The sequence below is a fragment of the Rousettus aegyptiacus genome, unplaced genomic scaffold, assembly GCF_014176215.1.
Source record: "Rousettus aegyptiacus isolate mRouAeg1 unplaced genomic scaffold, mRouAeg1.p scaffold_m13_p_10, whole genome shotgun sequence".
Lineage (NCBI taxonomy): Eukaryota > Metazoa > Chordata > Mammalia > Chiroptera > Pteropodidae > Rousettus > Rousettus aegyptiacus.
The window spans coordinates 95,880,685-95,903,005 of NW_023416285.1; the positions used below are offsets into that span (position 1 = coordinate 95,880,685).

Below are 22,321 nucleotides of genomic sequence, written 5' to 3' on the forward strand. Positions count from 1 at the left end.
GGTGGTTATTTTTAAGAGCTTGATTACGATGCATGTGAAACATTTTCCAGTTCGAGGGCTCCCCATAAACCTGCGCCCTTCCTTCATGCTAATTGTTCTCAATAAAACCAGATCGAGAAGGAATCTCTCAGCCCAGGACCAGTCCCAGCATGTCTGCTGGGCACAAGTTCCGAGCACACAGCCCCAGCTGATGGGCCTTTGAGAAGCAGATAAATGCCACGGTAGATAAATGATAAACGGACAGATACATCGTATTAATAGGCAAACAATCTCGCAAGGAACTCAAGGTGGTGGAAAATGGGATTCGGCAAGCAGTTTGTCATCACAGACATCTCGTCAGAGAAAAAGGCTTTGAAGGGAGGAGGCACCGTGTTTGGGCAGCAGTGGGGACCCACACGACCCCTTTGGACTGGAGTTGGAACAGCCAAGTAAATGAACGGAAAAAAAAAACAGGAAGTCAGGCGAACCGGCTTATAGTGCATCCTGGGCCCAGCTGCCTCTCCCTGGGTCATCAGCTGCCCCCATACTCCAGCTAAGGACAGTGACAGCCAAGAGCCAGAGCTACAGAGGGCCAGCAAGGCAGCGCCTTGAAGCTCTCAACCTGGGTTTGAAATTGCTCGTGCGCTGAGTCAGGCCTTTAATACAGAGCGAGGGGCTCCAGAACCTTCCTCCTCCCTGGACGCCGTAGCTAACGACCCTGGGGAAGTGTTGTGCCTTGCCTACACCCTGTCTGCTCCGGGTTACGCCTGTGCCCTCTCGTTACATCTCCACTGTCTCTACCGAAAACCCTTCACGGACCCGCAGCCGGAATATCTGCTAACTCGTCTCCAATCCGGCGCCGCTTTCTTTGGGAATGCCAGTTACTGTGGATGAGAAAAAGCCGATTCCTTTGGCTGAAGCCACCAAACTCCTGTGAGATGGCGTGATTTGTGGACTAGATACCAGTGATTCTGTCCAGGCCATTCGCACACCATTACAACAAGCAGAGTCAAAGCTCTCACCAAGGCGTTTGAGGAATTTGGCCTTAAAACAGTGATTTATTAAAGGTTCTCTCTGTGCAGTGTTTGGAAGGCTGGGGAAAGGAGGTGTGTGTGTGAGTGTGTGTAGGTTTAGTTAAAGTGTCAGCACCAACCACTTCTCCTGCAGGCAAATTCTCCACTCACAGCTCTGGACTAGAGGTCATCTTCCCAAAGCGTGTTAGCCCAGGATCCCTAACTTCACACACAAAAGGGATGGAGCAATAGACCTACACAGATCAGAGTAACCCATCGCATGAATTTCAGGGTCATGAGAGAAAGGTAACTGATTCTGTCTCAGAAGTCCCATCCAACTGTGGCAAACATTTAAAAGATGGCCTTTGCACACCCTCTTTGCAAGAATTATAGTACCAGGAAAGAGCCCTCCAGTCCTGGCTCCCAGTCACCTGGAAGGTAGCTTAATGAGAGAAGATAAAGGCCATCTCTCAAGTGTCTTGTTGCTAAAGATTAAAAGAGCGTCGGAAATCATTTCTCTGGTTCATTGGGAGGGGCGAGGTGTTTGCCAGTTTGAAGGAAACAATGGCGATTTTCTTCATTTCGGTGCCTGGCTGGGATTTCTCGGCAAGCCACAGCAAAACTAGCTGGGACTCGCTTTCTCCAGTCACTTGTCAATCTGCTTTCTGGTTTTCGTAGGAGTCCTTCCTCCAGCTTAAATACTACTATTGCATTTGTTGAGAAAAGGTCTCAGTGTCTCACTTTGATGAGTCGAATAGGTTGAAACTTTTTTTCTTTTCATTGAGCAGGTACGACTTACAGGGAACGTTTGAGGATGTTCCCTGTAAGTTGTGCATACCCTTTTTTCCCCAGCAGGAAAGCGTGACATTCTGACCACAATATCCTCCATTCTGCAGTGCTGTGGGCTCCTCCCTGACCTTTATCTTCCCCCAAAAGCAAATCATGGATTTGATTCCTAAAATTAATTATAACCTGGGTGATAATAACGTGACAGGACTTTGGCTGGCTTTTGACTTTAAATTGATTAGCTTTCTTTGACTAAAAAGCTACTTGGATAATTAAATAAAATGTGACAGGACCTGGGGTAATAATATCACCTAACTAGTTCTAACAGAGGTTTGAGTCCCGTCAGGTATACCGTGGATGTCATCAGTACTAGTCAGATGAGAGTTGTCATCGTTAGGTCATCAGGACTTAATGACATGAGCGTCGAAGGGGTCATTCTCAAAAGCTACATTCAATACAAAAATCCTACCCAGAAAAGAGTTGTAATCAGGCAGTCCCTTCTCGGTGGATTCGATGTGTGTTTTTTTTTGTTGTTGTTGTTTTTTAATCCCTAAAATGAACTATTGTACCTCCATTTATCTCAGCAGATTCATCTGGATGATCAGGGATATAAAGAGAATCTTGTGCCCATTTTCGCCAGAAGGGTCGTCTCAGCCTCGTGCGCCCAAAGCCAAATGAGCACCGTAGGGAAATAAAGATGTTGTCAGATGACAATTTAAGACCAACCAAACCTAAACTAACAGGCCTAGGAATAATATTTTCATAGCTATTCAAACTGATTCTGAATCCCACGGGAAGTGGCAGATAATTCCTATCGCATATCACAGCAATCTCGGCTTCTCGGTGGTGGGAGGAAATTAACAATTATTCAGCATCTCCTGCGCGCTGGACGCTACGGGCGGTTTCACTCGGATTTAATCCCCCCAGCAGAGCTGACATTCAGCTGGCCCGCTCCAACATGGCAGCCTGGCTGGCCTCCAGGGCCACTGGCCAGACGTCACTTGTGATTGTCTCCATGACCTTTTGAGAGCGCTCTTATCACCATCTCAGGACTTAACATGAAGAAACCGGAGGTCCTGTGAATCAGCAACTTACGGAGTCTCGCCAACGTGAAGGGGAAACAAGGATTCAAACACAGCCAATCTCTTCTTCTGAAGCCTCGCTTGTTTCAGCTTAAACGCTTTCGTGTCTTTATTTTGCTGAGAAAGTTGAGGTAGAGTTCTGGTATGATTTTTCCCCATTCTCTAGAATGCAAGTGGTGTGGCTTGAGTATATCTATAAGCATTCATTGAAGGCCCTGTTTGCAAAGCAGGCGAGTATGGCTTATCACCTGTATGTATCTACGAAAGGGGTTCTTATTTTTTTAAGGTATTTTCAACAGTATTGAGTATTTATTGAAGGATCTTAGAACACACCAGCTGGAGAATGTTTGCCATGCGCTCACTCTGGGAGGAACATTCGCCCACCTACTGAAAAAAAATGCAGAGCAGTTAAGACGCCTTTTCTGTCTGAAATGAAGAAACAAAACCAGAAGCAGGAGGGATTTCAAGTTTCCTCCAGTCCCATCGTCTGCCTGATGCGTCAACGTTTTGTACACTATCCCGAAGGAGGTCGCAAGGCCCATGCATGATATGCACACCTGAAGCCCAAATCGACAACTATCCGCTGCCTCTTGGGACGAGCATCAGCTAGACCAAACCCAGAGTGGCATATTCCTTACACCGGCACGTCCAACTGAGACGGGAGGAAAACTCCAGCCCCGTTGAGTTCCGTTGAGCATTCTTCCACTTAATTGAATTGTCGCTCGACTAAATTCATCAACTCAGCCAGCTTCTGAAATATTCTGACAAAACCTGATCAGGCATCCTCATCCCAAATCCCTGTCTATTTCTCTACAAATACATCTTGATGTAGACTGCACAAAAGTTAAGAAAGACCGGCGTGCAGACACACGCGTTGTCCACAAAAGCCGAACGATGTGTTTGGCTTCCTGAGGGTTAGAAGGTTAATCCATCTCTTCTTAATGAATCCAAAACTCATTTTTTTTTGTCCCTCGGAGAAATGACTCTGAAATGAGAAGCCCTAGAAGCCACAATCTGGTCAAAGTGAAATTATAACCGTCCCTCTGTGGGGTGTCTCTTTCTCATTTAAAATTAGCCTAAAGACAAGCAAGTCGACAGGTCAAAATGACAAACTCGGCCTCAGAGAGTGTCTTCTTTGGAGCTTCCTGTCCAATTTAGTCCCAAGACATTTTCTAATAGCCCAAAACTCTCATAAGCCCCATTGTCCCAGGTTTTTAAGGCATGCCTGACAAGAATGAAAGGTGGTAACTGGTTTTGAGGTGTTTTTTTTTTCTTCTTAATAATTTTCTTTTCATTTTTTTTTAATGTTTTGCATCTAAAGTGAGTTTGTTTGTTTTTTTTATGTGTGCTTAACAGGTTTTAATTTTATAAAACATCGTGCAAACGGATCCCTTAGGGAACAGTAATTAACTTGGATTATGTTTTCATTTTAGTGAATTCTAAATGAGAAGCCTAAATACTGATTTTTTTCTATCACCAAATGGCAAAACACAGAGCTATGCTCATTTCCCAAGTACATTTCTTTGCTTACGATAAACGCTTCCCTAACGATATTTGCAATTTGCCCCTTTCTTAAACAGGCCTTCCACAGCAAACGCAATGGACTGTTTAAAATAATGAAAAAAGTTTACTTTTAATTTCGATACTTGTTCTTAGCAGTCTCCAATCTACATTCTTTGCACCCAGGCCGGACCACCACCCAACAGGGGGCAGAATGTTGACTAACTAATATTTCTGTGCAACTATTATGGGTCGGACATGGTTTCAGCCACTGGCATCATTTTCAAGTTGAACTCAAGGTCATTTCAAAATGAGAATGAGGAGATAAGGGATTGCGGCTACATCTAAATTATATACTAAGTACGAGTTCAGGGGAAGAACGGTCCTTACCTTGTGAGTTCTAGTGAGACATGTCTTCGGTGTAGTAGGTAACCTTGGAGTTAACCTTGATTCAAATTCCAGTCCTGCCATTTACTAGATTTTGACCTTGGGCAATGAATTATTCATTCCTCAATCCTCTCCATCTGTAAAACAGGAATAATCATTTCTACCTTAAATGGTTCTCTAGTATTTAGTGAGATACTGATACTTGGACGATACTCAATAAGTCATCATCATCGTCATCATCGCACACATAAAGCACCAAGTAAACTGCACAGCCCCATATAGCCACTACCCAGCAGCTGTAGCTCTTCTGCTCACACAGTGAGAAGCCTGTGTCCGCGACCTGGTACACAGATCGACATAGGCAGACGGGTAAAGATGGTCTCTCTACCTCTAGTCCTTACTTTCGGCCCCTTGCAACTGAAAGATCGCAATAAAGCCTTAATCTGAATAAATTCTGTAGAATGTCAAGAAATATTTAATAATTATAGATGTCTCCTATGGATGATTTTTCTTTTTCTTTTTTTCTTTTTTTTTTTTTGAAGTATAGTTGTATTCATTTCGAGTTCACAAGGCGATCAAACTAAGCTGGGATGATTTGCTACCAGTCCTTAGGGAACCCATTTTAAGCCATAAATGGGAGAGATTTGTAGTTAATCTGTCAATTGTGTGTCTCTCTATGGGTCCACTTTCACAATGCTTTAAGTCCAAGAAACAAGTTGTCTTCTTTCCACTGCTGATTCGCATGATCTATGCAGAGTTTCCCATCTACAAAGGCTCAGTTCACCCCTAGGATGCCTGCCTGCCTGTTAACACATTTCTCTGTATGAAACTCCGGTCTGCTCTCTGTGCGAATAAGACAAACAAATTCCAAAGTGATCTTAACCGGCTGGAATAATTATCGCGCGATAGCACAAACTTTTCTTGTTTGTGGCCTCTTGAAAAGAAATAATGTGACTGTTAGTCTCGGTTTGGGGAAACTTGCACTGAGAGAAGGAATAAAAGAAATGCGTTTTTGTTGAGTAGTCACTGACTCTTCTAATGGTGTTTGGTGACTAGACTGTCAGGAAGTTCATAGGTTCAGACTATTCAAGTGCGTCTTTGAAAAATGGGCCAAAGGACTGACGTCCAGTGTAGAAAAGAAACAATGAATGTGCTAACAACAAATCACTCTTATCTCCTCATTACTGTGGGTCCCCCAAGAACTTCCAATAGTCCATACTGCCAACACAGGTTGGGTTACCAATTTGGCTGTTATGCAAATGTCATAAAAAGGCATTTATTCCAATAAGTCATTTTTGCATGCAGTTTTACATAAAAGCACACATGTGCCCCGCCAAGCAACCCATTTCTTCCCATTTTTAAACCTTATTCCTTACCTTAGATTTCTCTCCACACTATCGCTACCAAGGGCTTAGGCAATAAAATAACTCCAACTTCAATATCATTTTCATTTTCTGTTGTTTCTTTCTTTCAGTTTTGTTCTTTCCTTGGAGCAAAGCACTCTCTTATTTGTGGATTTCAGCTTGTGGCGTAGGACTCACCTTAGCGAGAAAGAGAACAAGAAACACGTTTTACAATAGTACGAGATTATGAATTTCCTAAGTAAATCATTTCACTTGATATATTCATTCGAAAAGTACCTACTTGACTACTGCATTTTGAGGGCTAGGTAAGGCACTGGCGATGCCAAAAATAAAGGTGGTGGGTGTGCTGTTCACCCTCCTGCCAGCCAGGATATTATTATGCTGTCCTCGTAAGTGGAGGAGGGTGAGGGACTTGGTTAAAGTCACACAGCCAGGAAGTGCCAGAAAACTGAAGTTCAACTTGAGGTCTTTCTTCACTAAGTACTGCGTCCGTTCTATTCCATAACTCTGCCTCTCACCGGTGGAGAAATTTTGCATCTCGTCAGCACTAAGAATTCACCGGGCACTTACTAAGGATTCGTCATAACGGAAAATTCTTCTGCAAAAGACATGCGTGACGTTTATGCTCTGAATCTACCCCAGGCTCACTGCAATGTAAGCTGTATAGTACGCATAAAAAACTTCTGAGTTTTTTTTTTTTTCAAGATTTTTGTATGCCGCAAACTGGAGGAAAAAGTTTTAAAATCGTGTTTTCCCCTTGACGACGTAGATTTTGAATAGATAGCAGATGTTATCTGACATTCAAACACCTACTCTTTCACCTGCCTTTCAAATAGTCACACTTCAAGAGTATGACAGCCATTGACATACACTCGAAAATTATTTCTTTTATTTTTAAAGGCGGGGAAGTGACTCGATGTTGCATCTGCACACAAAATGATTATCCAAGAAAAGATCTGTATCTAATCAAGGGGATAAAGGGAGCATCGCATTCATTTGAGGAAGCCTAATGGGCACAATCTTAATTGCATTGCCAAGAAAATAAAGATGGCGTTCCAAGAACAGGAAAGAAACTGCCTGCAAATACACCATTTGTGAGGCGATCCGAGCAGCAAGAACTGCCAAAGTGCGATCGCTCGCTTCCCAAGGCAGGGACTCCCCAGCACGTGTGCTCAGCCTCTCCTGCGCCTCCAGTGGGGATTCTTCTTTGGAAAAATGACATGCTTATCCATCGTGGGGCTGTCACTTGAAAGCCACCTTTCTGGCCTTCGTCTTCCTCTTACACTTCTAAGTGCAGATGGCACACTTAGCGCCTTCGTGCCCGTTCTAATTCTGGGACTTTTTTAGCCTCCGCCTCATGGCGCCTCCCATTTCCCCTGTAATTTCTCGGGCACGGATGCAAACAAAAACATGGAAGCAGTGTAGGAAAATGGCCATCTCCGCGATGCACGTCTTGGTCCTGTGCTGGGATACCCCCCGCTGCTGCAGTGAGGCTTGGATGCACACAGAGGGGTCGGCTACGGTCCTTTTGAGGGCAGCTGCCGGGTTGGAATGGGCGAGGGGAACAGAGAGCGCCAAGCTGGCGGCAGCGTAGTGACTGCCCTGGTGGAGAAGAGGCTGGCAGGGGAAGTTGTGCGCTGTCCAAGATGGCAGCCGCTGGCCACCTGGGTTGGAGTATTTGAAAACTGGTTAGTCCAAAGCAAGACGTGTTGTAACTATAATGTATGCACGGGATGGAGCAGCCAAAAAAAAAATAATAACAATCTATTAATAATTTTTATATTGATTACATTACATGTGTAAATGATGTCGTTCTGTCGTGTTAAAGAAAATATATTCTTAAACTTGAATTTCACCTGTTTCGTTCCACTATTATAATGTGACTGTTAGAAAAATTAAATTATATACATGGCTTATGTTAGAATTCTGTTGGACGTCGCCGTGATAAACGACCTAACTTGGCTTATCCTTAGCCATCCAAAGTAACCAGTGCAACCGAGGAGAAGAAAATAGACACATTTCTCTGAAAAATTCTTTCTTGACCGAGACGTCCCAAAGGGAAAATGGCAGAAACAAAAGTTCGATTAAGGATTCTTATACTCACACTTCTTTATTCTTTCTTCCTCCCAGGCAGAAATGGCCTCTTAAATGCTCTCAAAAAAGCTGTTGTCAAAATTCTTTCCCTGACTTGAAATAAAATCAGAAGGAATCTCCAAATCTTGAGACAAGCCTGACTCTCATAGAATTTCTAGCTTACCTTCAGATCCTGGACATTCCGACAACTGTGTGAACTTGATGGTGATGAGTCGATCTAAAATGAATCATGAAAGATTGAAAAATACCATTTCTGGATCAGAGAGTCACTTGGTGTGGCCCTATTCTCCGTGTGGCCATTGCCACTGCATCCTTGGACCGTGTGGGAAAATGATAGAAAAATAATTCTCGAAGCATTTTAACACTGTCGAAATAGTTTTGAAAAGGAACGTGTCCCACTTGGCTGTCGTATACAAGGACGTTGATGCACTTTTATTAGTAACGACTCTGTAAAAAATAGTTTGTCTCTAATTAGTGACATTTAAAATGGTTATCATAGTGATTTGTACTTATTAAACATCCATCAAAGAATAAGGCAGATACAAAAATCTAAAAATTGGAAGGGGGATTAGTTATGTATTTGCCTGATCACGGGTCACATAAAAATCCAGCATTAAAAAGTTAAAGGGTTTAGGGCAATAAAACTATTTTGTATGACACTATAATGGCAGATCTATATCACATACATTTGTCCAAATCCATAGAATGTACAACACCAAGAGTGACCCTGATGTCAACTGTGGACTCTGGGTGACGATGATGTGTCAATGTAGGTTCATCAGTTATAACAAATGTACTATCTGGTGGGGAATGTTGATAATGGAGCAGGTCGTGCACGTGGGGGGACAAGGGGTACATAAGAAATCACTGTCACAGTAAAACTGCTCTGTAAAATGAAGATACATATAAAAAAAAAAACACATATAAACATCTATAAACCTGAAATCTAGAAGCAGACTGGCACCGCTGCTCTGAGCTGCCATTAGGATCCAGGCTCTTTCTGTGCATCTGCTCAATGACATTTAGCTTGTAGATCCTCGTCCTCAGAGCTGTCTCCTCGTGGTTTCAAGATGGCTGCTGAACACCCAGGTATTTCCCTGTCCCAGGTAGGAGGAGCTTGAAGCAGCGGTCCCTGTTTCAGGAAAGCAAAAGCCTTCAGTTCATTCTCATCGGCCAGAGGAAATATGTCGCACGACCAACCCAGTCACAAGGGAGGCTGAAGAAGTGAGTGTTTCTAGCTGGACTTAGTGCTCCTCTGAACAAAATCAGCATTCTCGTACCAAGGAAAAAGGAGCTGCACTGTGGGTGGCCATTAGTGATCACTGCCGCGGGAGGATCTGGGTAGTTTCTCAAATCACCTTGACATAATGAAACTCAAACGACATAACACTGACCTCCGTCAAGTACGAAAAAGCTGAGGAAAAACACACAAACTTTCAGGAAGCTATCGGTGTATAGATCTGACGAGAAGCAAGTAAGACAGAACATTTGTTGACTAGCCGCTTGAAATCAATCTCGTTGATTATCATGATGCTTTTGTAAACAATTCCTACTACTATATTTGAATAATAATGAGTTGTTCTAATAGTTATCAGAATAATATTGAGCAAATAGCATTTGACTATAAAAGGTTACCTATGAGTTCAATGGTGAGAAAAACAATTTGAAAAAGACCAAAGAGAAAGAGCCTATAATACAGCCTTGGTTTCTGGGAATACTGTCTTCCAAATGGCTCTAATTAATTTAACCATGTTCTCCCCTACCCAAGGAATATACAAATAATCTCTTCCAGTCTGATCATTAGAAAGAGAGTCACCGAGAGGCCACAGATATTGTCAGTCTACCAAGAGGAAATGATATCATCCAGCTAGTCATTCATCTCGGGGGTTATGAAATGTGTCCTTTGAAATGGAATGGAATGGGACGGAATGGGATGGGATAGAATAAAAATGCATTATTTGTGATAAGGGTGGTATTATTCTAAGAGACTTCTGTCTACGGCCACGCCACCCTGAACGAGCCCAATCCCGTCTGATCTCAGAAGCTAAGCAGGGTCAGGCCTGATTAGTACTTGGATGGGAGACCACCTAGGAAGACCAGGTGCTGTAGGCGTAAATGATTAAAAATAAATAAATAAAAAATAAATAAGAGACTTCTGGTTCAGTTATCTATGTATGTGTGTACTGGGCACAATGTACAACGAATTTCTTTCTGTGGGTTGTGGTCAAAAAAGTTTGAAAAGCCACTGTCTTAGCAGTTTCAGAACACCTAAGAGCAGCCATTAGCATAAGTCACCAAAAAGATAATGCAGCCCTAAAAACAGCACCAGAATTCAAAACAAGAACAAAAAGCCAAACATAGAGCATAATGCCACCTCCAAGAGTGTGCGTGCATAGAACACCGCAGGAATGGCAATTAACAGACAACTATTACACAAGGGGCGGTCAATCTTCATCCTGTCATACTCGTCTTCACGAGTGGGGAGCTGAAGACGATATGACACTTGAGAACAAGGGACAAGTACTAAGTGGCACCTGAGAAGGAGACAACAGCAATGTGAAAGGACTTCAGAAAGGCAGGAAGGCTGATTCTGGCCAGCCGTCTATGAGAGATGCCACCATACAGAGAAAGGGTCAACAGTTAAACGAATCACGCTCGCTGGAGTCACATGTAACTAGGTGTATTTATATGCTTAAGTTAACAGTCGCAACCCCGGGTTGTTTTTATTATTTGCAGGCAATTACTTTTGTTGTATTCTGAAGTCACAAGTTAAATGGTAGACTTGCTTTGCTTTCCAGAATCTACCGTGAGAAGGAACGCCCAAGGGCTCCGTACCCAGCTCCAAATTTTACAAACGGCATCCAAACAGGAAGTGGCCCCGGACCAGGAGCAAAAGCCACGTGAGCGCTCCGGGAGGGTTAATGATCTGGTTCCGCAGACCAATATCCTGTAAACATTTGCTCAATGTTTATTATTTAGGTGAGGAGTTGAGCACTGTACCATCTCCTGCCTCCAAACTCACATCCCATTCAGCACAAGGGAAGTGGCGCAGGTGACCAGGCCCGCCCCTTTGAAGGCGGTCCAACCGCCGCCTAAGCCTTGCCCTTGCCTCGAGCGTCTTCTAACCAATACAGTGTTCTCCCCGAGAGGATTCTACAAAGCATCGTCCCCAGCCTATCGCGTTTCCAGCGATTGTTAACTTCCTCTTTTAGTCAGGCTCCTGGTGCCCAGCCAGCCTATTGTCTTATCGCGTGCTCTCTCTCTGAACATCCCCCAATCCCCCATCACCCCACCTTTGGGTAATGGCTCACATGCTGGGTTTTGTGTGACACAAGACAGTTACAGGTGAAGGCAGAAGCGATTCCAACATCTTGTCATCGAAGGTCCACAGTAACCCTTCTTGCCATCATCACCGTGGAAAAGGCATAGTACCCCTGGCTCTCCCCTTTGCATGTTCTATCCTGCTGGGATTTCGTCTCCTCTGGACGTTTGCTAGACAGAATCTTAGCTGCAAAAAAAAAAAAAAATGTTTAAGAGTTAGAAAGAGCGAGCCACAATTTATACAAGCCCTAAAGAGACCCCTAAGCTATTACCTTCCATGAGAAGGGAACCCTTCCTGAAAATAAGACAAGCCCTCTTTAAAATCTGGAAAAGTATTTAGGAAAATTCCTAAATGAACTTTGGGAAAAATCCATCCTAACGCTAAGAAAGATCATTGTCAAATTCACAGAAACTGAGTCACGCGTATATGCTACTGAGGACAATTACGCTTTCTGTGTGTTTAGCCACCTTGCCTCCTCCACCTCCATAAGTTCCCCCACCACTTCTTCAGGGAACCTCTGCTCCTCTTCCACTGTAACTGAATTTTGGTCAAGGTGCTAATCAAATACTCAAAGCCCCCGCCACAGGAACGGACCAGTAGGGACTTATCACCGCTGTTGTTCGAACCGAGCCTCTTAGATAAATGTGAATTGGGGGCCATTGGTGGCTACCTTCTCGGTTACGAGCAGAAAATCTATCTGAAGTAGAAGAGAATAAGAGCAACGTGGAGCTCTAGGCAGGGCCAAAAGCAGAGGGATTGCAAGCTGATGACCTCATACGGGTCTCTGAATAAAGTCATTGCTGAAACCAGATGTCCCATTATGTGAGCCAACGCATTCTCTTCTTGCTTGAAGTAGGGAGTGTTGAGTTGCTGTCGCTTACAATCAAATGAGTTCTGACTGATGCTCCAAATGTCATTTGTTTGTTTTTTTACTCTAAGCCTACAGATATATCCATACTTCCTACCGAATTCCTCTCAGCCCCGAGTCACTTACCATGTCTTCTTCTCTAGAAAGTCTACCTTGACCTTCCAGGGGAGAGAAGCCTCTCGACCTCTGTTTTCCCAGAGTGCTTTAAGCCCACCTCTTTTGCAGCCTCGCTCTCATTGTTGGTCTCTCCCAGTAAACCACAAGCCTCCAGAGTCTAGAGCACAGGGACTGGACTTCCTCCATCTTTACCTGCTAGGTCCAGAGCAGGGTCTGGTACGTGAAAGGCATGATAGATGTTCAGTAAAAGTCTGCCAGGTAATTAATGTTGGCTAAGGGAAAGCCAGAGAAACTGCTATTCGAAAACATTCAGAGAAAGACCTCACTCTCTATAGAATCACCACTAAACATCTTCTGATTTAAAAATGATGGGCGAAACACAAACATCCCCTCAGTGAACTACACAAGTTATGGACCAGTTTCACGTCCACTTCTGTGGGCTCTGCGGAACAAGATAATCCCACATTATAGCTATTTAATTAATCAATGTGTTTATTTATTTGTTCGACAAGAGCATATTGAGTACCTAAGATTAAACTCTATGATCTGAAAAGGTAGATTGTTACTACTTATGTCAGCCAGTCAAAATTGGGCTTCGTGCATAATGCCACTGGATAAAGGAAATTGCGTTTAGAAAATCATATGCAAACGAAAATTTCTATTTTCTTTCTTTTATGCTTTAAGGTTTTCTTTTGGAATTTCCAATACTGTAAAAACTGTCAATATGTGTACTCTCTAGGGCCTTTTGCATAATTGGAAGCTGAGAAGTAAGCAAATTAAAGAAATTTTTTTTGCATCAGTAAATGTTAACAAAATCATTATAAGATTTGCAACCTGTGCAGTCTATGTTTTTAATATACATGCACAGCTAGCATGTCTTAATGCTTCCATTTCAAGGCTATAGCAAAACTCTGAAACGTATCTTGATCAAACTGACTATAAACCAGACAGTTCGCTTCAGGATTTCATTATGCTCATCCCACGTCACTGGATTCTTTATGATTGCCATGTCCAGGTGAAGAGTGAAACAAATCTGGACTATTTCATCAGGGCAGAGGTGCCAGTCTGAATGGAGAAGAAAACCCTAGAAGGTCAACAGAGTTGTGTCATTTTCTTAAATGACAGACCAACAAACTATTCTGTAGATTGCAGAGCAGTAATTGCCACAATGGTTTGTACAGATAGTAATATCTTCTAAAGATATTCGTCTCTCAAGTTTCTTTAGCTGGAGGACAAGCAGTTAGTGAAATCAGCCTGAGTTTTATGAATACAGCTACAGGTAAAGAAAACTCTTTCATAAGATACCCAGGAGAGTTCTCGTCACGTAACGGCACAAAATTCTTCTTTGCCGTGAAGGCAACAACAGCCCTGTGGTCCTGTAGATCAGGTTTTGAATGACTTCTCGACGAAGTGTTCATCGTTGTCATTCAGCTGCGATGTACGCCAGCTGCTCTCAAAGTGAACTCTGATGGATCCAGGGTCCCCAAGACCCTTGGAGGCGCATCAGAGATACAGAACCGAACTCAGAAGCAGATGGGAGAATCCGGTCATTTTCTTTAAAGAGATGAGTACAAATGTAAAATAAGACTACGCTTCTCACTAATTTTATCCTGTTTTGGAAACTATAGTTACTTTTCACGAATCACGTGGTTTGTTAATATGCAATGGATTTGTCATGGTTATTTTTTAATAGATTTAAAAATAAATATTTTTCATGTCCCATTTTAAATGCCTAGTGAGAGTGAATATCACAGATAGAACACATAAATGAAAGCGCTATGAGGCCCTTTGTAATTTTTAAGAGAGTTAAGAGGTCTTGACGCTAAAAAGTTTGAGAGCCACTGATATATATATCCTGTGACATTTTCCAGGATTAGTCCACATATTCTAATGTTTCTTCAGATTACTCTCTCTCTTCTTGGTTTTATATTTCATCAGTTCACTGAGAAGTAGATCTATACAGGAATCTTACTAATGCAGTAGACGAAGTCACAGCAAATGAGCAGTGATTGAGAACCCAGTATGTGCAAAATGTCATGCAGGTACACAAAGACCAAGACAGAAGTCCCTTGTGGCAATCCCCCCTGGAGGTGTCTGGGTGACAGTAAATCTACAGCATGTAATACATAAACTACTCCTATGGGTTTGCATTACCGAGGTGGAAGGGTTTGTCTCTGAAAACATCCAAAATGCCAAACTTTTCTAAAATAATCGCCTCTTACCCTGAAAATAGGAAGCCGAATCTTTCTTTCCAGGGTTTTGTAAAGCGTATGGCTATTTGTTCTTAACCGTGGCAATGAATGCTGTTTTTGATCATAACAGGACAAGTTACAACACTGACTTTTAACTTCAAATAACATTAGCACACTTGACACAGACTTGGCCATTGCAAATGGCTTGTGACATAACCTCTGATTGCATGCGGAGCTTAAAGATGGGAATAACCAGTTCTCTTACTTCAAGGGTATTTGGAAAATCAGAAAGTAATTATGCAGAAAACAAACAGGAAATACGAGGAACGAAATTTCATCATTGGGTCTTCAAATCATCTTGTCAAATGTCTATAGGATTATGTCCCACTCAGGTCTGGTTTAAGGGATTTTAAATAATCCAGATAAAACACAGTCCGTATTTGCCCATTCGTTACCATGTCAGCAAAAATACTACTTTAAGGTAACAACTATCCAGACGGCCTTTGTATCAGCAAACCCTACACATCTCTTTAAATGAGTACGGAGATGGCTGATCATTTTATAAACAGACTATGAGCAATTAGTAAATTCTAACCAGTCGGTTGTAATTGCCATTTTGTTTTGCATTGTTAGAGAAGTAAGTTCTGCCCATGCTTCTTTATAGATCCGTGTATTTCATTCTATTAGAGAAATGGTCTTTCAGTGTTTTCTGGTGCTCTAGGACAATTAGACCCTTTGAAATCTCTTCAGATAGTTAGTTTTGGATGCAATTAAGGAGAAAGTGGTAGCTCATGCATCTTGAATTTCATGTTAAAAAAATCAGTTCTTGTTCATTAAATATAACTGTCTAATAAACAAACATAATTCATTAGATGATAAACATTTTTAACATATTGGGCGCAATAGAAATTTATTGGTATCTACTTTGTTCATTATCTGAAGACAAAAGAAATTAGTCAGCCGATAGTCAGCCCCGTTCATATCTTCTGAACAAAGCGATCCTTGTTATTTCAGATGGTTTTCCACAAAAATGGCGTTCAATCTTGGGAATACGGGAGAAAAGGTAAATGAACCCCCTTCATCCTCCCCTTTTGTCTCTTTCTTCATCTTTCGTCCCTACTTCTTATCATTCAGTCATCTTTTCTCTTTCCCTATCTTCACATTAAAAAAATACTTTTCAGTGCCCTGTGTCACATTATAAAACCCACGAGCTATTCCATGTGCTCGCCTAGTTGGAAATTGGTCACATTCACAGTGGGAGGATAAAACCTTGGCATTCGATCAGGCTTAATCTTGGCCAAAGATTGACATGTAAGCAAGAATCACTTGCTCTGTCCAACAGAAGATATACCCCGTCACCCCTAGAAGTTCATGTGACATCGCAGATAGCTCACGTCATTGGCAGCTAATGTCATCATGAAAGGTTTATGGTAAAATGACTTCCGGCCCTGAAATACCACCAACGAAGGCAGGATTATGCTTGGCTGAGCCAATCAGGACAGAACAAACCTTTTCACTGTTTGAGAGCATCGTTTCAAATCTCAAAATACTGAGATTTTCTCTCATATTTCTAAAAGCTCACTGATGCACCTCCACAGGCAAAAATCAGTAGAGCACTTTAAGCCATCTGTATGGAGGCAAGTGGAAACATGGGATTGAATCTGGGGGGAAAAAAGTCATGTCAAAAGTAAACAGAGCGACTGACCTTCCACTCATCACATGTCATAAATTGACATAATAAGTGTGACTTTCCTATAGCTTATAGCTCAGGCTTATTTTTTCCTGAAACTTTTTCACCAAACAAATTGAAGCAATTTTATAAACAGTTCAGAAAGAAAATCATTTTAGCGCCTGAACTATCTGGACATTAAAGGACAAAAGAGTTTATTTTACAAATTATTTGGATAAGGCATTCGAGTCTTTGTTCATGTAGAAACACCTCTAAAATGCTCATTTTTAAAGTCATCAGTACATCAACATCGTAAGTAAGCTATGAAGAAAAATTAAGTCCTGTATCCATCAGCCAAACATTAAATATTTACTTAAGTACCTACTATGTGTCCTCCATGGTATTTAACAGAATGGTTGATATAATACGACGCACTTAGCTCTTGCCCGCAGTTCATTACTTCTTTGTTAAAATGACTGTTGGGGTTTTGTTAAATAAATTTTTAAGTTCAAAATGATTTATTAGTCATAAAATTGGTAAACACCTTAGAGTTGAAATGGACCTAAAATGTCACATAGCCTACACTATTTTAACAAGATAACGTTACCTAATTATTTTCACAGACAACTATACCAGACTTTTATAAATACCGTTTTGCAATTCTAAAATCAATTATAACTGACCTGTGGAAGTATCTCGCAAATGAGTTTCTTACAGTATTCAGAAAAAAGCATACCTTCCTTAAATCTCATATTTTTAAATTTGTACATAAACTCATTAGCCAGGAAGCGTGTATTGAATTACTCGTATCAGATTTTCTTGGCAGCCATGTTCACCCGATCTGAGCAGTATTCTGCCAAAATTTCCAGCTCCCACCTGCTCCCATTCTTCAGAGAGCCATCGTATCTTTCTATCAGTTGACTAAACAAGAAACCAACTAAAATCAGCTTTTTTAATCAGGTAGGTAACTTGGAACATTTATGAGATAGGTTACTGCATATTAATTATTATTATAAATTAATCTAAAGTATGAGTATGATATTTATAGAACACAACAGAAATAGGTTACGTAAAGAATTTTTACTTCTGGGCATCGCTTCAGAGTTCATATCACAATCATTTATTTTACCCGTAAGCAGTATTTATTCTAAAAACCTTGGTGCATTTGGAAGTTACAAAAAAAAATTTTTTTTTAGTGGCACTGTTTTATCTCATTTCACCTAAATTCATTAAAAAAAAGAATTTTGAAAATTTTCGACTCTTTTTTCAATTACCTGGTACCAAATGACTGCATTCATTGAACTTTTCAGTTTGTTATTTGGGTAACATTTAGACACAGGCGAGTTTCATGAGGAATGTGCAATGCATATTAAAGATTCTAATTAATCATTCCACGTTGGAGATCAAGGCCATTTGCGTTCAAAACTTTCCTTCTGCCTTCCAGGAAGAACGCGTTAAGATTAAAATGGAGTGAAAAAAAGATAATAATGTTGTGTAAAGAGAAGCAGATCAATGGTCTTGGGTAAATTTGGTTACAGAAAATATTCGACAAGCACAAAGGTGATATTAAACAATCCGTAGCTATCTAATACTGAACAGACTGGATTTTCAAGGCTGCTGTTTCCCTTTTCCTGTTTCCTCTACGTGGAAATCTCTTTCCCACCTGGGGAGCCCCCTACTCTTCCCTGAAACGCAACTCCCAGGGCGCTTGTGTAGAGTACTCTAAGATTCCGTGTTAAGCACACACTCCCTTCAGCACACGTATGTACCACGTAGCTCCACGATCATTGTGTGTTGCCCTCCCTCATTCCACGTCATGGTCCCTTATCCACCTCTGTGTCCGTAAGTACCTCGCATGGTTCCTGTGCAAGAGAAACGGCCCCTGAAACTCTACGACGCTGGTTGCGGTCCTGGGACCAGCAGCATCGCCTGATTCATCGGTTATCGCCTGGGAACTTATTAGAAATGCTCATTTTTAGGCTCCACCCTGAACCTGGTAGAATCAGTAATTCTAGCCCGGGGTGGAGGTCGGGGTGAATGGGGAAGGAACAGAAGGTTGAGCAAGCCCTCCAGAGGGTCCCAAAGCACGCCAAAATTTAGGCTTTGGCAGGAAAATCCCGAAGTGGGGAAATGGAGCTGATGAAAGGGCCCTCTGCCCTTCTCCTTGACTTTGAACATGCCCTTGAGATTCTGTCCCTCTGACCCCGCCCACTACCGCACTAATTTCCCTTTAAAACTCTAACCAACGGCACAGGAGGCAGCTGGGTGTCTTCAGTGTCATCGGTTTAGCTGACACAGACCATGGTTTTCAGAGTTCTCTAAATTCAGAGAAGGACAAAGCTTCAAAAATGAAGAAAGAATAGGAAATAAAGTACAGTGACGTTGGCAGAGCAGACACAAGGACTATCTCACTATACGTCTAAAAAAACAATTAATTCTGGTACCCTACAATACCATAGGGCATGGTACACGACAGACTCGGACATCCTGCGGCCTAAAAATGGTCCCCAACACAGGTTTATAGGGCAAGCCCAGTGGGGCAGCATGGAAATAGCCCTGAGGGTGCAGAGGGCAGGGGCCCGGCTGACCAGCTCTGAGACAGATTATCAAAATGTTCCAGCTTCTCTTCTTGCTCCCATAGAATAGAGATACTACCCGTTACCACATGATCATCTAAGAGCAGAATAAGATCATCTCTGAAAGAAACACTTTGTAAGCTATAAAATAGCAGTCCCCAACCTTTGTGGCACCAGGGACCGGTGCCCCTATGAGAATATAACGCCTGATGATCTGAGGCGGAGCCGAGGCGGTGATGCTGGTGCTGGGGAGCGGCTGCGCATACAGACGCTTCGCTCACCCACCACTCACCTCCTGCTATGCGGCCTGGTTCCTGACAGGCCATGGACCTGTACTGGTCCACAGCCAAGGGTTTGGGGACCCCTGCTATAAAACATGAAAGCTTCACATATACGATGTCCATATATAATATTTACAATTATGCTAATAATAAAGCTTGCTAACTGTTAACACATATCACAAGTGCCAATCACATTTTGAAAGGTTAACATAATGAAGTTTGTAAAAATAGAAATAGATTTCAAATTTAGATACATTTTTACTTTCCTAATTTTTGAAATTTTATTGGAGAAATATTGAAAAGTAGAAGAAAGCAAAAGAAAAAAAAAAAGAAAAGGAAGGAAAAATTGCTTGAGTACCCTAACCAGAAATAAATAGTTCACATTTTCCATTTTTCTGTTCATTTTTGGCATAAAATTAGAGTCATATAGTAAACAATACATTGTAATCTCTTATGTTCACTTGGCGGTATATCATGAAACTTTTTTCTATTTTGTAATACCCTCCCACAAAATTAATTCTGCTGACTGCATAATCATCTCTCACATGGATATGCCATATTCTTGGTTAGACATTTAGGTTGTTTCTAGGGCTTCACAATCATAAAGGTATATTTCGTACATTTATTCTGATACCTCAGTTTCCTAAAGATAGAGCCTTAGAAACAGAGCAGTGAGGTCTGTGTTTGTTGACGCGTTTAAGACTTGAATCTTAGTGCCAAACCTCTTAACCAAAAAGTGTATAAATTTATATTCCCCCCAGTAGTGAATGGAAGCGCTTGATTTCTCTGTAAGCTTCACCAGTTCCGTAGGGGCATGATGCTGTCACATTTTGGTTTCAATTTATATTCATTTGATTACTACCAAAGTTGATGTAACTAAATGATTAAACGTATTTTAGAGCTTATGCATTTCCAAAGACGATTACTAAAAAGCTTAAAACGGGAAGATTGTGGGGAAATTGTCATTTTACTTATTGGAAAGATACATAGGAATAATGCATATTATCATTAAGATCAGGAAATAATTTAGGTCTTATAACTACAGATTGCAAATGATTAGATTTATTTTTACGGCCAGGTGAATGTAAACATGAATATAGATTATGTAGACGCAGACAGAGATCTGTGCCAGTCAGTTACAAAGCACTGCAAAAGTCGCCTTTTATAACCTTCATCCAAGTCCAAATTCATCCTCAGCATCATGGGCTCTTCGGAAGTCCTATTATAGGTTACGTATTAGGGTCGTATTGACCCTCTAACAGGTATCTTTAATGCTAATTTCATAAATATCCTTAAAGTATGCCAGTATCAGAAGAGGAATACTGCTGATATAAGAATTTAATTAATAGTGTTTTTATACAATCTACGTGCAGAAACGAGGCGCTTCTAGCTCCTTCTGCATTCGCAGCCCTCCGCTCCCTGCCCTGACATCACGGGGATTTCATATCTCTCCCCTCACCTACCCGCCACCTTGGTATCCGCAAAGTGGCAAATCATGGCCGACACCCAATGCCCAGAGCCCCAGCCCTATCTTCCAAGAACAGACCCTCGTCTCTTGACTTAGTTTGCTACTTACATTGGCCGCTGCCTCCTTCTCCCCACCACAGTCTGTCTCTTCCTTACCTTCTGTTGCTTCTGTGGTCCCCTTCTCTTCTTGTCTCTAACTCTTCCCTTCCTGATCTGTTTTGAAAGTCAAGGGCAGCCCAAAATTGCCCATGCTCTACAACATTTCTCCTTCTTACTAGATCTGAGGACTGATGTCAGCCCCCTGGGGACCTGCAAGGGTTTGTTCCCCTTGGTCCATCCTTCTCTTTTATCAAAAAAGGTTTCTTCTTACCTCCGGCCCCACTCTTCCCAGCCGAAAAGATGGAGGACTTCGCGGGGGCGGGGAGGGGCGGAAATCCAGATTTAAGAACAAAATGAAGTCATTTCTCGGAGCCTGGAAACTTCGACTCTGAAGCGCTATGTGAATTAAAATAATTCATTGAGTAAAGGTTTCTAGAGGTTTCAGGAAAGTGTCTTACTTTATCTCTCATTCGCAGTGCACCTTAAATGGCAGCATTACAACAAGGACCCAGTGAAAGAAACGAGGCTGGAAAACTCCTACTCTATAAATACTATTACTCACGTTATTTTTATTATATATAGTAAATTGCAATAACAACAGTAAGGCCTACTTCCCCCAAATAGGTTTGAAGTATAGAAATCTCGATTCTACTAATACAAGCTCAGGATACAAATTTCTCCAGTGCTACGTGATAGTACTTTAAGCACTTTTTTTTTTTAACTTATTAAAATCATTATAGATGAGTCTTTTCGGCCCTTGGCACTCCTACATGGGTGGATATATATATATGCTGATACATGCACAAATGAAGTGCACTTAAGGACACAGCTTGTCAAATCACATCAATGGATAGGTGGGTCTCTTCGCTGATGAATTCACATGGGAATATGATTACTCAACCACGTGCAGCTGCATCTTCCTAAAGCCAGGCTTGGCTTTAATTGGATTGCATCTTGCAGAAGAGGTGCAGCGACTCCGACACTCACCTAGAGTTGCTCAAAGGAAGGCCATCGGGATTACATCATCCTGATGGAGATTTAACCCCTGAAGGAGCCTTCGAAGGGGACTCTGCAGCCGGCACCCATGGCCGTCCTGCCGTTCTGGGGAAAGGCTTTTGATTCCAGGTGCATTTTGGTTTACTGCTGTTTCTCGGGAGGTGTGAGCCTTCTGTAAGAGAAACAATTCTTTGTTAAACTTGCTGCCCTGACGGCTTACTGACCGCAGCCAGGATTTCAACGTACTACCTGGGACCGCGCCTGGCCCCAAAGGGGTCTTCCATGCAGTGATCTTATTCCTGAATTCAGGGCGTGTCGGAATTCAAACGCCGTTTCGGTTCATGAATCTGGGTGCTCACGATTGAAATAGCAAAGTAATGACGCCTCTGGTATTTCACTGGTTAGTCAGAATTATAGAATTTTAGAAATGAAAAGAATTTCAGATGTGCATCTAGACCGATTCATTTCCAGATGAAAAAGTTACATACGAAGGCTCAAACTGACTCAGGTTCATACGATAAATTAAGGA

General features: G+C 41.9%; 1 long non-coding RNA gene and 1 pseudogene across 3 annotated transcripts; one reads left to right on the forward strand and one right to left on the reverse strand.

Annotated features, from left to right (window-relative positions):
- Window positions 1-394: 394 nt before the first annotated feature.
- On the reverse strand, window positions 395-21,146 carry LOC118608706. 3 transcript variants are annotated; one of them, XR_004953159.1, is made up of 7 exons: window positions 21,068-21,146; window positions 11,517-11,713; window positions 9,145-9,337; window positions 8,369-8,652; window positions 6,124-6,288; window positions 4,751-4,884; window positions 395-3,022 (listed from the first exon to the last, which is right to left on the reverse strand). It is a non-coding gene; the product is annotated as an uncharacterized LOC118608706 (long non-coding RNA). The 3 variants fall into 3 exon arrangements; XR_004953157.1 differs by having other exon boundaries at window positions 395-3,247; XR_004953158.1 differs by having other exon boundaries at window positions 395-3,247; window positions 11,499-11,713.
- LOC118608852 lies at window positions 10,199-10,317 on the forward strand (annotated as a pseudogene).
- Window positions 21,147-22,321: the final 1,175 nt, after the last annotated feature.